At 36.9% G+C, this 12,884-nt stretch overlaps 1 non-coding gene across 1 annotated transcript; it reads right to left on the reverse strand.

The window, feature by feature from the left end:
• Positions 1-6,867: 6,867 nt before the first annotated feature.
• On the reverse strand, positions 6,868-6,973 carry LOC132533662 (small nucleolar RNA U13). The gene has a single exon (XR_009545513.1). It is a non-coding gene; the product is annotated as a small nucleolar RNA U13 (small nucleolar RNA).
• Positions 6,974-12,884: the final 5,911 nt, after the last annotated feature.

Raw genomic sequence — 12,884 nt, forward strand, 5'->3', positions numbered from 1 at the left:
CTTATTTTTCTAGCTAGGAGTCACAACCTCTATCTGACAGCAATTCCGTTACACTGGAAAGTCAAATCACTTCATCTTTTCTATCCCTTTTAGAAATAAACAATTCTGGTTTTGTGCAGCACACAGGAAAGAATTTTGGCTCTGCAATCAATGTGGAGAAGAGTGTGAGATTTGTCCCCCTTTGCAATCAGTGTGGAGAAGAGTGTGTGACTTGTCCCCCTTTGTAAACAGGAGGTTTGTAACCAGTGCAAATTTACCTCTATGTGGGGAATGAAAACAAATGTGAATCCTACTTTTCTAGCCTCTTCATTAAGATCTTTATTATTTTTAAATTTATCTTTATTATTTTTAAATTTATTTGTACCTACAAAAGACTGAGAATCATCAAAGCAATCTTGGGGTGGGCATGGGTTTGGGGGGACAAGAATGGAAGTATCATACTTCTTGACTTACAATTATGTCATAAGTCTATAATAATCAAAACTGTATGGTACTAGAACAAAAAATAGACACTCAGACCAATGAACTATAATTTTGAGCCTAGAAATAAATCCTCATAGTTATGGATAGTTAATTTACAGCAAAGAGCCCTAGAAGATTAAGTGGACAAAGAAAAATTTCTTCAATAAGTAATGTGGGGAAAACTGGGTAGTCATGTGCAAAAGAAAGAAACAGGATTACATGTTATCATGCACAAAAGTAAACTAAAAATGAATTAAAGACTTAGAAATTAGACTAGGATCATAAAATGCATAAAACAAAACACTGGTAGCATACTACTTTGGAAATATCTTTGGAGACTCAAGCCTAACAGCAAGCAAAACAAATGAAAAAGTCAATTGGTAGGAATACATCAAAACTGAAAAATATCTGTACAACAGAAGGAATCATCACAAAACAGAAAAACACCTTAATGACTAGAGAAAGATAGTTGCATGCCATATATCAGACAAATGGCTAATAGTCAAACTATATAAAGCACTAACAAAACTCAATAACAAATAATAAACAACCCCACTAGGAGACAGGAAGAGAATATGGACAGAATGTTCACCAAAGAGTGGTCCAAAAGGTCAACAAACATGGAAAAATTCTCCAAGTCACTGATTGATGGGAAATGCAAACAAAGAGAATAATGAAATAACACTTCACACTGGTGAAAATGGCATACATTAGAAAGGATAGTAACAAGTGTTGGAGAAGTTGTGGGTAAAGGAAACTTCCTGCACTGCCCTAATCCAACTTTCTAGTCCTATTCTCAACTTTGACACCATCTTCTCAGACAATATTTTTAGTCCATCTTCATGTTAGCTATCAAACTCAAACAAAAGTAACTAAAGTCATGAGTTCCTAAGAACATACCTAAAATAGACTTCCTAGATTCTTTCCACCCTAAGATCCCTATTATCTCTTTTTAAAAAAATTTTTATTAGGGATTTAATGATAATTAACAGGATTGTAAGTTAACAGGGGTACAATTCCACAAAGTTCCCAACATCAGAGTTCTGTGTCTCATCCCTCCATTGGAAGCTTCCCTGTTCTTCATCCCTCCCTGGGAGTATGGACCAAAATTCTTTTTATAGTGCAGATGGTGGAAGACCTGGATTCTATAATTGCTTCTCCACTGAACATAGATATTGTCAGGCGATCCATACTCCCAGACTGTTTCTATCTTTTCCTAGTGGGGTAGGGATCTGGAGAGGCATGATTCCAGGACACATTGGTGAAGTCATCTGCCCAGGGAGGTCAGGATGGCATCATGTTAGCATTTGTAACTTGGTTTGAAAGGCAGTATGATACAAAGCAAATTGTTCCATGAACAGGCACCCAAAGGTGGGAATAGGGCAATTTAAATTAGGGGTCTTCATGGGGAGGAAGCTGGGAAGTTTTTTTTAGGTACGTTCTATGTGACCCATGACTTTAGTAATTTTTGCCTGAACTTGATAGTTAGCATGCAGGTGGGCTAAAAGTAATGTCTGGGAAGATGGTGTCAGAGATGAGACTAGGGATATAAATCTGAGTTGGGGCAGAGAACAGTTCCCAAATATGAGGAGAGTATATAAATACCATTAACTGTTAACCCCGTCAATCTGATCTAGGGCCCATGTCTATTCATATTTAGCACAGCAGCCTCTGTAATTTCTGTAAGTCTAGGCTCACATTCCATGGTCATGGCTAAGAACTTTCTAGGCTGCACTTATTTCAGGATCAATCTTCCTTGAGTGGCATAGTAGGTTGACTAAGTCTCTTTATGGAGAGTTGGGCAGTCCCTACAGTTGCCTCTCTACAGTGAGGGCAAGGTTCTAGAGAAGCCCACTAGAGGGCTATGATAATATTCCTGATGGAAGTAACCAGTGATGGCATAGAGAGGGATCTATTAAAGATCTAGGCCCATAATATCTATATGGGAACCCAAGGATTCCCTAACTAGGGTCCCAGATGATGGGGAGGCATGGAATTGACCAAAATGGCCACCATTAAACTGTGCCAGTCTCTTGCCCTTATCCAGTTTTTGTAGTCCCTACTTTATCTGACAAGGTTTTATTTAAAGTGGTTAAGGGAAATGAAGTGGGGGAAAGAGGTAAGAGAGGTAGGTTTCTAAGTCAAAGTAGTAAATATTTGATTTACTACTTTTTTTTTTTTTTACAGGTTCTTTATGGTGTCTTCTTCAGGTATTTCTAATTGCTTGCTGCACTTACTGAGTCTATGTTTACTCACAGACGATTACTATGTTTTTTTACTTGGACTGGGTTTGGCATATTGCATCAAAGAAAAGAACTCGGGGCAGGGGGACTTCCAGGTCCTGGTACAGGATGGTGGAGGAGGACCTCAGTTGGTGGTGAGAGTATAAGAACAAAACAGAAATTTTACACCTGTATCAACAACTGTGTTTATTGTAAACCACTAATCCCCCTAACAAAAATGTTAAGAAATAAATAAAAATGTAAAAAGAAAAAAAAAGACAGAAAAAATGCTGGCAAGGATATAGAAAGAAAGTATCTCTTTTACAGCACTGGTGGGAAAATTGGTTAAGGCCTTATGGAAAACAGTTTAGTGAAAACATCAAAAATAGACCTGTTATTTAATCCAGCAATTTCTCTCAAAGACATCTCTCCACAGAACACAAAAACAGTTATCTGAAGAGATCTGTGCACAGCTATGTTCATGGGAGTGTTATTTGTAATAAGCAACATTTGGAAGCAACCCAAATGTCTAGTAACAGATGAGGAAGTTGGTTCTATATACACAATTGAATACTACACAGCTGGACAAAATGTTCTATCTTTCTGCAACAGTAAAATAAGCTAGAAGGAGAAAGATAAATACCAGATAGTTTCACTTATAGATGGGATCTAAGAAACAAAACCAGTAATAATACAGAGTGAAAGCTCAATGGATAGTAGTCTATCACAGCAGATTTGAAGACTCAGAAAGGGGAAGAAGGGAGAAGTACCAAGGAGAGATTGGGAAACTAAGTTCCTATGGTGGAACAGGCTGGTTTGCTAGAGAGTAAAATGTACTGACACTTATCTTGGAGAAAAATGTGGAAATGTACTTTTATGACAGCAACAATTCTATACATCAACATTCCCTCAATGATGTGATGCTAAAATCGAAAATAAAACTTGTATTTGAATTTCATGTAAGATAAATTAATAAATAGCTAAATATCCAAACTTAGACTCTTACATAATGCTCAGAAAAAAAAATGGTAAAGAGCATGAAAGCACTTATCTAGTGATCTACTTGTCTTTCTATATATGTAGTATAAAATAAGTTCACTGTTTTCTATATAACTGAATATTTTCTTGGTATTATTTCTTTCTTTTCTTTCTTTTTTTTTCTTTTCCTTTCTTTCTTTCTTTCTTTCTTTCTTTCTTTCTTTCCTTCTTTCTTTTTTGCCTCCAGGCCTCCAGGATTATTGCTGGGGCTTGGTGCCAGCACTAGGAATCCACTGCTCCTGGAGGCTATTTTTCCCCCTTTTTGTTGCCCTTGTTGTTTATTATTGCTACAGTGGTTATTATTGGTGTTGTCATTGCTGACAGAAATCGAGAGGACTGACAGAAATCGAGAGGGGATGGGAAGGCAGAGAGAAGAGACAGACACCTGCAGAGTTGCTTCACTGCTTGTGAAGTGACCCCCTTGCAGGTGGAGAGCGGGGGCTCAAACATGGATCCTTACTTACCATGGACCTTGTGCTTTATGCCATGTGTGCTTAACCTGCTGCACCACTTCCCAGTGCCTGGTATTATTTCTTAAAGGTCAAATGAACACTTTATCAAACTACATTTTGGTAATGACCTTTTGAAGAGAAACGTGTCCTGAAATTTTATAGCTTATTGTTCCGTGGGTGTGAAATGTGTGTTTATTGCACATTACCCAAAGAAGGTGCTTCAGAGTTTTACCTCTTATACAAGACACTTAAATTTTCTATTTTAAATATTTCTTTTCCTCCTTCCCTGACATTTGGATTCATCATTCATGTCTGTGACATGTTTTCATATTATTATTTAATACTGATGTCAGTACTAAACAGTAATAAGGTTGCAAACATCTGTTGTTTATTCTGAAGTGACTAACTTCCACATATAATAATACAAATTTACCCTACTTCACTGATGTTTAAAATAAAACTGCAAACATTTTGGACTCCAGTGATACCTTTAAAAATACAATGTAAAATGAGTTATATCAACTCTACGTGTGTTTTGATTAATCCTTGTAAATTATAGGGTGAGTGATAATGAAGTTCATTTTAGATAATCCTTACATTAAAGATAGTCTAAAATTTATACCTACATGTATCTTTATCTATTATTTTTGTGTATTTATTTATTGGATAGAGACAAAGATATTGAGAGGGGAGAGAGAGAGAGGGAGAGAAACAATGAGACACCTGCTTCACTGATTGCAAAGCTTTCCCCTGGTAGATGGGGACTAGGGACTTGAACCCAGGTGCTTGTGCATTGTAACATCTGCACTCAGCCAAGTGTGCCACCTCTCAGCCCCAGGTGATATTTAACTTCACAGAGATGCAGAAACAATGCATGCAGTGGCAAAAACCCCTACACTTCTGGTGAGGAATGCCTATCATTTTATTGTCTTTTTCCATGTTGGCTTGTTGTTACTTTGGGGACATTTAAGGAGAGAAAAATGGTTGATATTACCGCTGACCCCGTCCCCCCACTTATTGGGGATGGCATTAATGGTTTACAGCAACAGTTGCTGACACATGTTTACCAATTTCCCAGATCCACGTGCGAGGTGACCAGACAATACTCTCACTCCCATTTTAGGACCCCATCCTCCCATCTCGCACCCAGTCCCCTCTCTTTCCCTCTCTCTCCCTTGAATCCTTGCTTTGGTATAGTACAGCATCATCAGTTCAAGTTTTACTTTCTGTTTTCCCTTTCTACCTCTGTCACCCAAGTTCCATCTGAGTGAGGTAATCTAGTATTCATCCCTCTATTCTTCATTCATCCCACCCAGTATGATTCCTTTAAGTTCTATCCTTGGTGAGGCAAAGATAAGGATTTTAGTAAGGATCCCAGTATGAGCTCCCCGGCTCCCCACCTGCAGGGGAGTCGCTTCACAAGCAGTGAAGCAGGTCTGCGGGTGTCTTTCTCTCCCCTTCCCTGTCTTCCCCTCCTCTCTCCATTTCTCTCTGTCCTATACAACAATGATGACATCAATAACAATAACAGTAATAACTACAACAATAAAGCAACAAAAGGGAACAAATAAATAAATAAAAAGATTAGGGTTTTTAGAGTTTCGTTGATCGTTGATCCACTTTGATTTGATTTTGGTGCATGTTGTTAAGTGGTGGTCAACTTTCACTTTTCTACATGTATCTGTCTAGTTTTCCCAGCACAATTTGTTGAGGAAGACTTCTTTCCTCCATTGAGTGTTTTTGACCTCCCCTTGTCATACATTAGGTGGCTATATATGTGTGGGCTCATATCTGGCTTCTCAATTATGTTTCATTGATCCAAGTGTCTATTTTTTATTTAAGTACCATGATGTTTTAAACACTATAGATTTATAGTATAAGCTGAAGTTGGAAAGTGTGATTCCTATTTATTTGCTTTTTTTCTCTCTTTCTCTCTCTCCTAGATGCTTTGGCAGTCTGTGGTTCTTTTGTGATTCCATACAAATTTTTGGACAAGTTGTTTAATTTCCTTGAAGAATGTCATTGGGTTACCATAAGCCTTGTGTCTAACTTACAATATTTATACTAATATTTTTAAATTTGGTCTTAATTCTCCAACATTGGTGGTATCACTCTGTCCAGTTTGTCCTCCTCTTTCTTATGTCTTTTTTCTTCTGTTGTTATGTTCCTGGTTCTATTTTAATACTCATAACAGAATTTAGAGTTGGCTTTCTTTGCTTCTTTTCATGTGGAACTCCTTTTAGTGATTCTTTCAAGGCAGACTTGGTGATGGTGAATCCCTTCAGTTTCTGTATATTTGATATTTTTTTACTTTTCCCACATACTTGAAGAATACTTTGAAAGGGTAGAATATTCATAGTTGACAGTTCTTCTTATTATTATATTTTAAGTAAATTGACTATGTCTTTCAACTCCCTTCTTGCCTCTAAGGTTTATGATGAAAAATCTGATTAAAATCTGATGATTCTCCTTCTGTATGTCAGATTCTTCCTTTACCTAGTCGCTTATAATAATTTTACTTTGTCCTTCCTTTTGGATAGCTTTACTATGATGTGTTGTGATGTGTCCTGCTTAGGATTCTTGGATATGAGTGTTTGTTGAGCTTCCTGGATGTTTGAACATCCAAGCTGTGGAAATTTTTCTGCTTTGATTTCTTTGAATATATTTTCTTTCTTTCTTTTTTCTGTAGTTCATGTCAGATGGGTAATGTGCTGCGTCATAACAAGGTTTGTGGGTGACATATCACGCAACATGTGCATGTGGCAACCCAGTCATCATGCTTATGAGCCACCAAAGGATCTTGAATATATTTTCTGCTTCTATCTCCCTCTATTCACCCTTAGGTATTTCAATAACTCTCACACTTATTTTTTCTGATGGAGTTTGCTATTTCACATAGACGTTCCCTCTGTGAAATTTTTTTTTTCTCTCCAACAGCTTTAAACTCAGAGAGTGTGATGGCTTCATCTTCTAACCCTTCAATTTGAGTTATTATATTTATTAAACCTTTACATAAGGCTTAACTCCACACGCAATCTACTTCACATTCTATAGCTCTGTTATTTCTTTGTTTGTATGTTTTATAATGCTTTGATGAAATGATTTCTGTGTTCTTAAATTTGTGTCTAGATGTTATGGTGAGATTCTTGAATTGCCTTCATAATAAGTTTTCTGAATTCTAAACCTGACATTTTTTCCAGATCTTTGTGTGTTTGATCAATTCCGTTTTTTTTTTTTTTTCATATTATGGAAAATGCTTCCACATATGGCTATGTGTGGTTTATCTTATTCAGCCAGCAGGTGGTACTATGGCTATTGTGTTTATATGTCATGGAGGGCAGGGATCCTGTGAGGCAAAAAAAAAAAAAAGTCTTGCTGCCTTGTTTCTGTGTTCTGGCCTCTGGAAGCCATTTGCTTCAGCCTGGGAAGACCACACAACTTTAGTTTTCTTTCTTTTTTTTTTAATATTTTTATATTTATTTATTCCCTTTTGTTGCCCTTGTTGTTTTATTGTTGTAGTTACTGATGTCGTTGTTGGATAGGACAGAAAGAAATGGAGAGAGGAGGGGAAGACAGAGAGGGGGAGAGAAAGACAGACATCTGTAGACCTGCTTCACTGCCTGTGAAGTGACTCCCCTGCAGGTGGGGAGCCGGGGGCTCGAACCGGGATCCTTACGCTGGTCCTTGTGCTTCGCGCCACCTGTGCTTAACCTGCTGCGCTACTGCCCGACTCCCCCAACTTTAGTTTTCAACCAGGTTTTCCTTTAGTAAGTTCTCCATCTTCTTGGGGCTCTGTCCCATTGCATAGTTACCAAAATTGCACTGGCTATTAGCTTCCAGCTGAAGCTGCTTATTTTGTCTTATTAGTTTTCACCTTATCCCATTTACTTGTGTGCCTGCACCCACTTGTGGTTCAGTGAATTTCTTTCGAAGTTTGTAATGTGGTGCGCTTCCAGATAGTTTTGTGTTTTTTCATCAGGTTAATTACAGAAGAACTATTTCAGTGACTGCCCCCCAGAAGTTCCTAATACTGCTGACTTTAAGATAAATTAGAAACATCTGGAGAAATCACATGCTTTTGCCTGGCTAACCTTTATTCCTTTATTTATTTATTTTTTAAATTCTGTTCAGGCATTTCTAGGGCAATTTTTCTCTTAAGTCCTTAGGTTAGACTAAATGTTCCCTTGTTAAATTCTCAGGACTAAATGGCTAACCCAAACATAGTATATATTTGAACAATCTCATATCTGCAAACATTCCTTATTAGGCTGTATGCAGAGACTCAGTCTTCTTTTCCTCTAGCATTAAACATTTTATTTTATGTTCAGTAATCCCTACTACTTTCTTTAAGTGTCATTATATTAATTTCAGGTTAAGCATGATGGAGACAGCAATGTGATTTATTACTCTAAAATATCACATATGTTATAATAACATTATAATTTTACTTTTAACTATACATGATTTATATCTCTTATAGTCATGTTTATGTGTATTAGAGATAAAATGATTTACAAGACAGATGTCACATGAGTACATTTTGCCATCATTTCATGAGAGGTGTTTGCACACCAATCATATCACCAGCTTTGGATCATCATGCGCTGGGTTCCTAGTACTGTCTCAGTTTCCTCTATTGGTCCCAACATGATGCTGGCCTTTCAGAAACAGACCACACCTACTCCAACTTTCACTTTGTTTTTACTTTCTCCCCTTATTTCTTCTCTTCCTCTTAATGATTTCTCTTTTTTAATGCTTTATTTTTGATAGAAAAAGAGAAATTTAGAGAGAGAGAAAGAGAGAGAGAGGAGAGAGGATAGAGAGTGAGAGAAAGGAAGTCACCTGCATGGATGCTTCCTTCTTTATGAAGCTTCCTCCTGCAGTGGGAACAGGGACTGAACCCAGGTCCATGTGCATGATAACAATAGGTACTCTACATGGTGCACCACTGCCCAGCCCTCCCTTATTAAGTTTAACGTTTAACTTACAAGTGAGATCATCTAGTATTCATCCTTCCCCTTCTAACTAGTCTCACTTAACATATTTCCTTCAAGTTCCATCCAAGATGAGGCAAAGGAGATGATTTTAAAATTTCTTACAGCTGAGTACTATTCCACTGTGTATATGTGCCACAACTTTCTTAAGCACTCATGTCTTAACTTTAGCACACTGTACCTAATATAGAGCAATATATTGCTTGATCATTGTAAGGGGACCAAAAGTTGTAAAGAATAATAAAAGTTACAACATTGTGGTAGGTAGGTTTAGTATGGACAAGATATTAATATTCTCTAAAATATAGCTATATTATAATCTATGTATAATAAACAGCCTGCCATGGGGAACAAAAGAAAAATAATTTATCAGCCAGAAAGAAATGAAATTTTAAATAAAACTAAGAATATCAATGTAAGAGCCAAGTATTGAAAGACAGGCAAGGTACTCATTGATGACCTCAAGAGTCAGAGAAAGACAAGTTAATTCACCAGGAGTTTAGGATTTTAACTGTAGAAGATGCTTTCATACTCATAGCAATAATATTCACTATGGCCAAAACTTGAAATTGCTCTCAATACTGAGCAACAGATGATTGCACAAAGAAGCTGTGGGATATATACTAAATTGAATACTAATTTTCTATTTAAAAAATTGTGCCTGATATGGATTGACCTGCAATGCTCACATCCAGCAAAGCAGCAATTATAGAAGCCTGAACTCCCACCTTCCGCAACCCATACAGAACTTTTGTCCATACTCCCAGAGGGAGATAAATGCTAGGGGAAATGACTGACGGGTCTCTGAACCCCAATTCCTTCAAGACTTAAAGAGAGTAAAGTAAAAAAATAAGGACATTCAGAATTAGCAGTAAAAGTAGGTGTGACTTAGAAAGGAAGAGAAGACAGGACCATTTTAAAAATGGCCACCAGAGCAATGGATTTGAGCACTAAGCTACAAATTCATCTACTCTGAAGAAAAAAAATTTTTTTTTCTTCAGAGTAAATGAATATATATATGGAGTGTGTGTATATATATATATATATAGAGAGAGAGAGAGAGAGAGAGAGAGAGAGATAGAGAAGAAAAGATAGAGAAATATATACAGATAATCATAGAAATAATAGTTAATCCACATTTGTGACCTTGGGAGAAGTACTGCAGTTTCTAATGGAGAGATCAGGGACATGGAACTCTGGTGGTGGAAATGGTGTGAAATTATATCCTTGTTACCCCACAATTTTGTAAATAAATATTAAATCACTAATAAAAAAGTAAAAAAAAAATTCCCTTGGGATAAAAGAGATGAAGCTTGGAGTAATTATGTTAAGTGAATTAAGTCACAAAGTGAAGACAACTACCAGATGGTTTTATACTGTGTAAGGGAATGACATGATATAATATGGGATATTATAGCAAGTCATATAAATGAATATATAAAGGAAATTGAATAGCAAAAATTCACCAAAACCAACTCCTTGACTTGGTGCAAATTAAGGTGTTTATTAGAGGGAAAAGGGGAGAGGGTAGAAGGAAAGGACAGAGAGGTCATTTTGGTGGTGCTAGGGCCTTACACATGTGTTAGTTTACCACTCTTGAGTCAACTTTTTCGGCCTTTTTCTTTGACCTAACCTTGAAATTCTACAGTAATGTGAACTAATAAACAAAATAAAACAGTAAAAAAAAAAAAAAGCAAATCAAGCAAAGCAAGCAAAGCCTGTATTATGCATGCATATAAATGGTAACTATGTGGAGACAATGCTAATCAGTATGACAGTAGTAATCACTTCACAGTGTGTAAATACATCAAATATGTTCATTACTTTCGAAGAACAGAAAGGAAAACTCAAAGCAGAATCTGGCTGACTTTGGAGTATGGCCCAAAGTAAAAGTCTCTGGGTGGAGAGGAGGGACACAGACCTCTGGTGGTGGGAATGGTGCTAATATACACTCCTATTAACTTACAGTCTCACAAATCACTATTTAATCAATATCAGAGGGGAAAAATGGATTGAATGTCTCAAACTTTTTGATGCATAGAACACAGTTCTGAGTATATATATTCCTTCAATTTAAGTACCTAAGGCTTCAAATTGTTAATCTGACAAATAGAAAACCCAGGCAAATGTACTTCTATACTTCTTTATTTATTGGATAGAGATAGCCAGAAACTGAGAGAAAGGGGGAGACAGAGAGACACCTACAGTCCTGCTTCACCATTCTCAAAGCTTCCCCTCCTGTAGAAAGGGACCAAGTGTTCGAACCTGGGTGGGTCCTTGCGCACTGTAACATGTGCACGCAGTCTGATGCAACACTACCTGGTCCCCTGTTCTCTTAAATCTTACTTTTTAGCTTTAGTAATAAAATCAAACCATAAAATGACATAAGGAATAAAATTGTAAAATATTAATTTAGAGAAAAATATATAACAGCATGGCTGGTATTATTATTATTATTTGCTATCATTTTCAATTCTCCAAGATAGTAGCAATAATATCAGGCATTTTTAATTTGCTTGCCTGAGTTTTGAGGTTACAGATTTGAACCCTGGTATCACTCACTTTGTGCCAGAGCTGAACTGTGCTCTGGTCTCTTCCTTTCTTGTTATCTCTCTAAAAATAAATAAATAAAACAGTGCTGCTTAAAAAATAAAAAAATACTATTAGGCATTTTTAATACTTAATATTTAATATATAATTTATGCCACAATCTTGGCCTACCAGGGCAGAGCTGAAAATCTCAGACTAGCTGAGTCCTGGTTTCACATTTCTGTTCTGCCTTTAATCAGTCATTTCCTGTTTGGTGTGAGTTAACAGTTCTTTTGGAAGATTTTTTTTTTTTTTCCTTCTGAGTCATCTTACTTGATAATGTCAGCCATGGGCTCACTGGCACATGTTGTATTGTCAATCTGTGATTCTCACTTTGGGCCATTTCTGTTGCTTGTGTCTCTTCTACTTGCTATTTCCCTTTGGTCACCATCCCCTATTTTAGGAGAACTCAATCCTCGTGCAGAGAAATATTATAGGTTAATCTCAGCAGGATGTGTGAGAAAGAGACCTTGGAAACAGGATGAAACTTGGAGTGTCATAATTCTATTTGCAGAGACTTGATCCTTGCTTACATGGACCGATCACAGTTACTGAAAAAAAATAACTCTGTGATATTTTCATGGATTCAGCCATATGGCACCACCCTACCTGAACCATCATTCTGTTTTCCCTTACAGATCTGCAATATGGACATTCCGTCTGACTACACAGTATACAAACTCTTTACCTAATGTTGCAGATGGGTTTCATATAACCAAGGGGCTGTTTATTAATGTGGATATTTTTTCTCTTGCTTATTTACATATTGCTCAGAAGCCTGCCTACAACATGGAAATGATTTGCATGCATCTCGTTTCCTAGGAGGAAAGCATACTCCTACACAATAGGGCACATCGTTGCACAGAGAAGCAAGTCATTTGGGTGCCGCCACTGCCATGTTCTGGAGGCAGTGCCATAAAAGCAATCTACATCAAGCACTTTTTAGACTTTATGTGGAGTTTGGAGCAAATGCAAAGAGGTACTTGGAGAACAATCAAAGAATAGAAATTATTTAGAGAAGTCTTTTTAAAATTAATTTTATTTAGTTTGGTTAGAGACAGAGAAATTGAGATAAGAGTGAGAGAGAAAGGGGGAGAGGCAGTGAGGGAGAGAAAGAGGGAGAGGCA

This window comes from Erinaceus europaeus, chromosome 16 (assembly GCF_950295315.1).
Source record: "Erinaceus europaeus chromosome 16, mEriEur2.1, whole genome shotgun sequence".
NCBI classification, from domain to species: Eukaryota; Metazoa; Chordata; class Mammalia; order Eulipotyphla; family Erinaceidae; genus Erinaceus; species Erinaceus europaeus.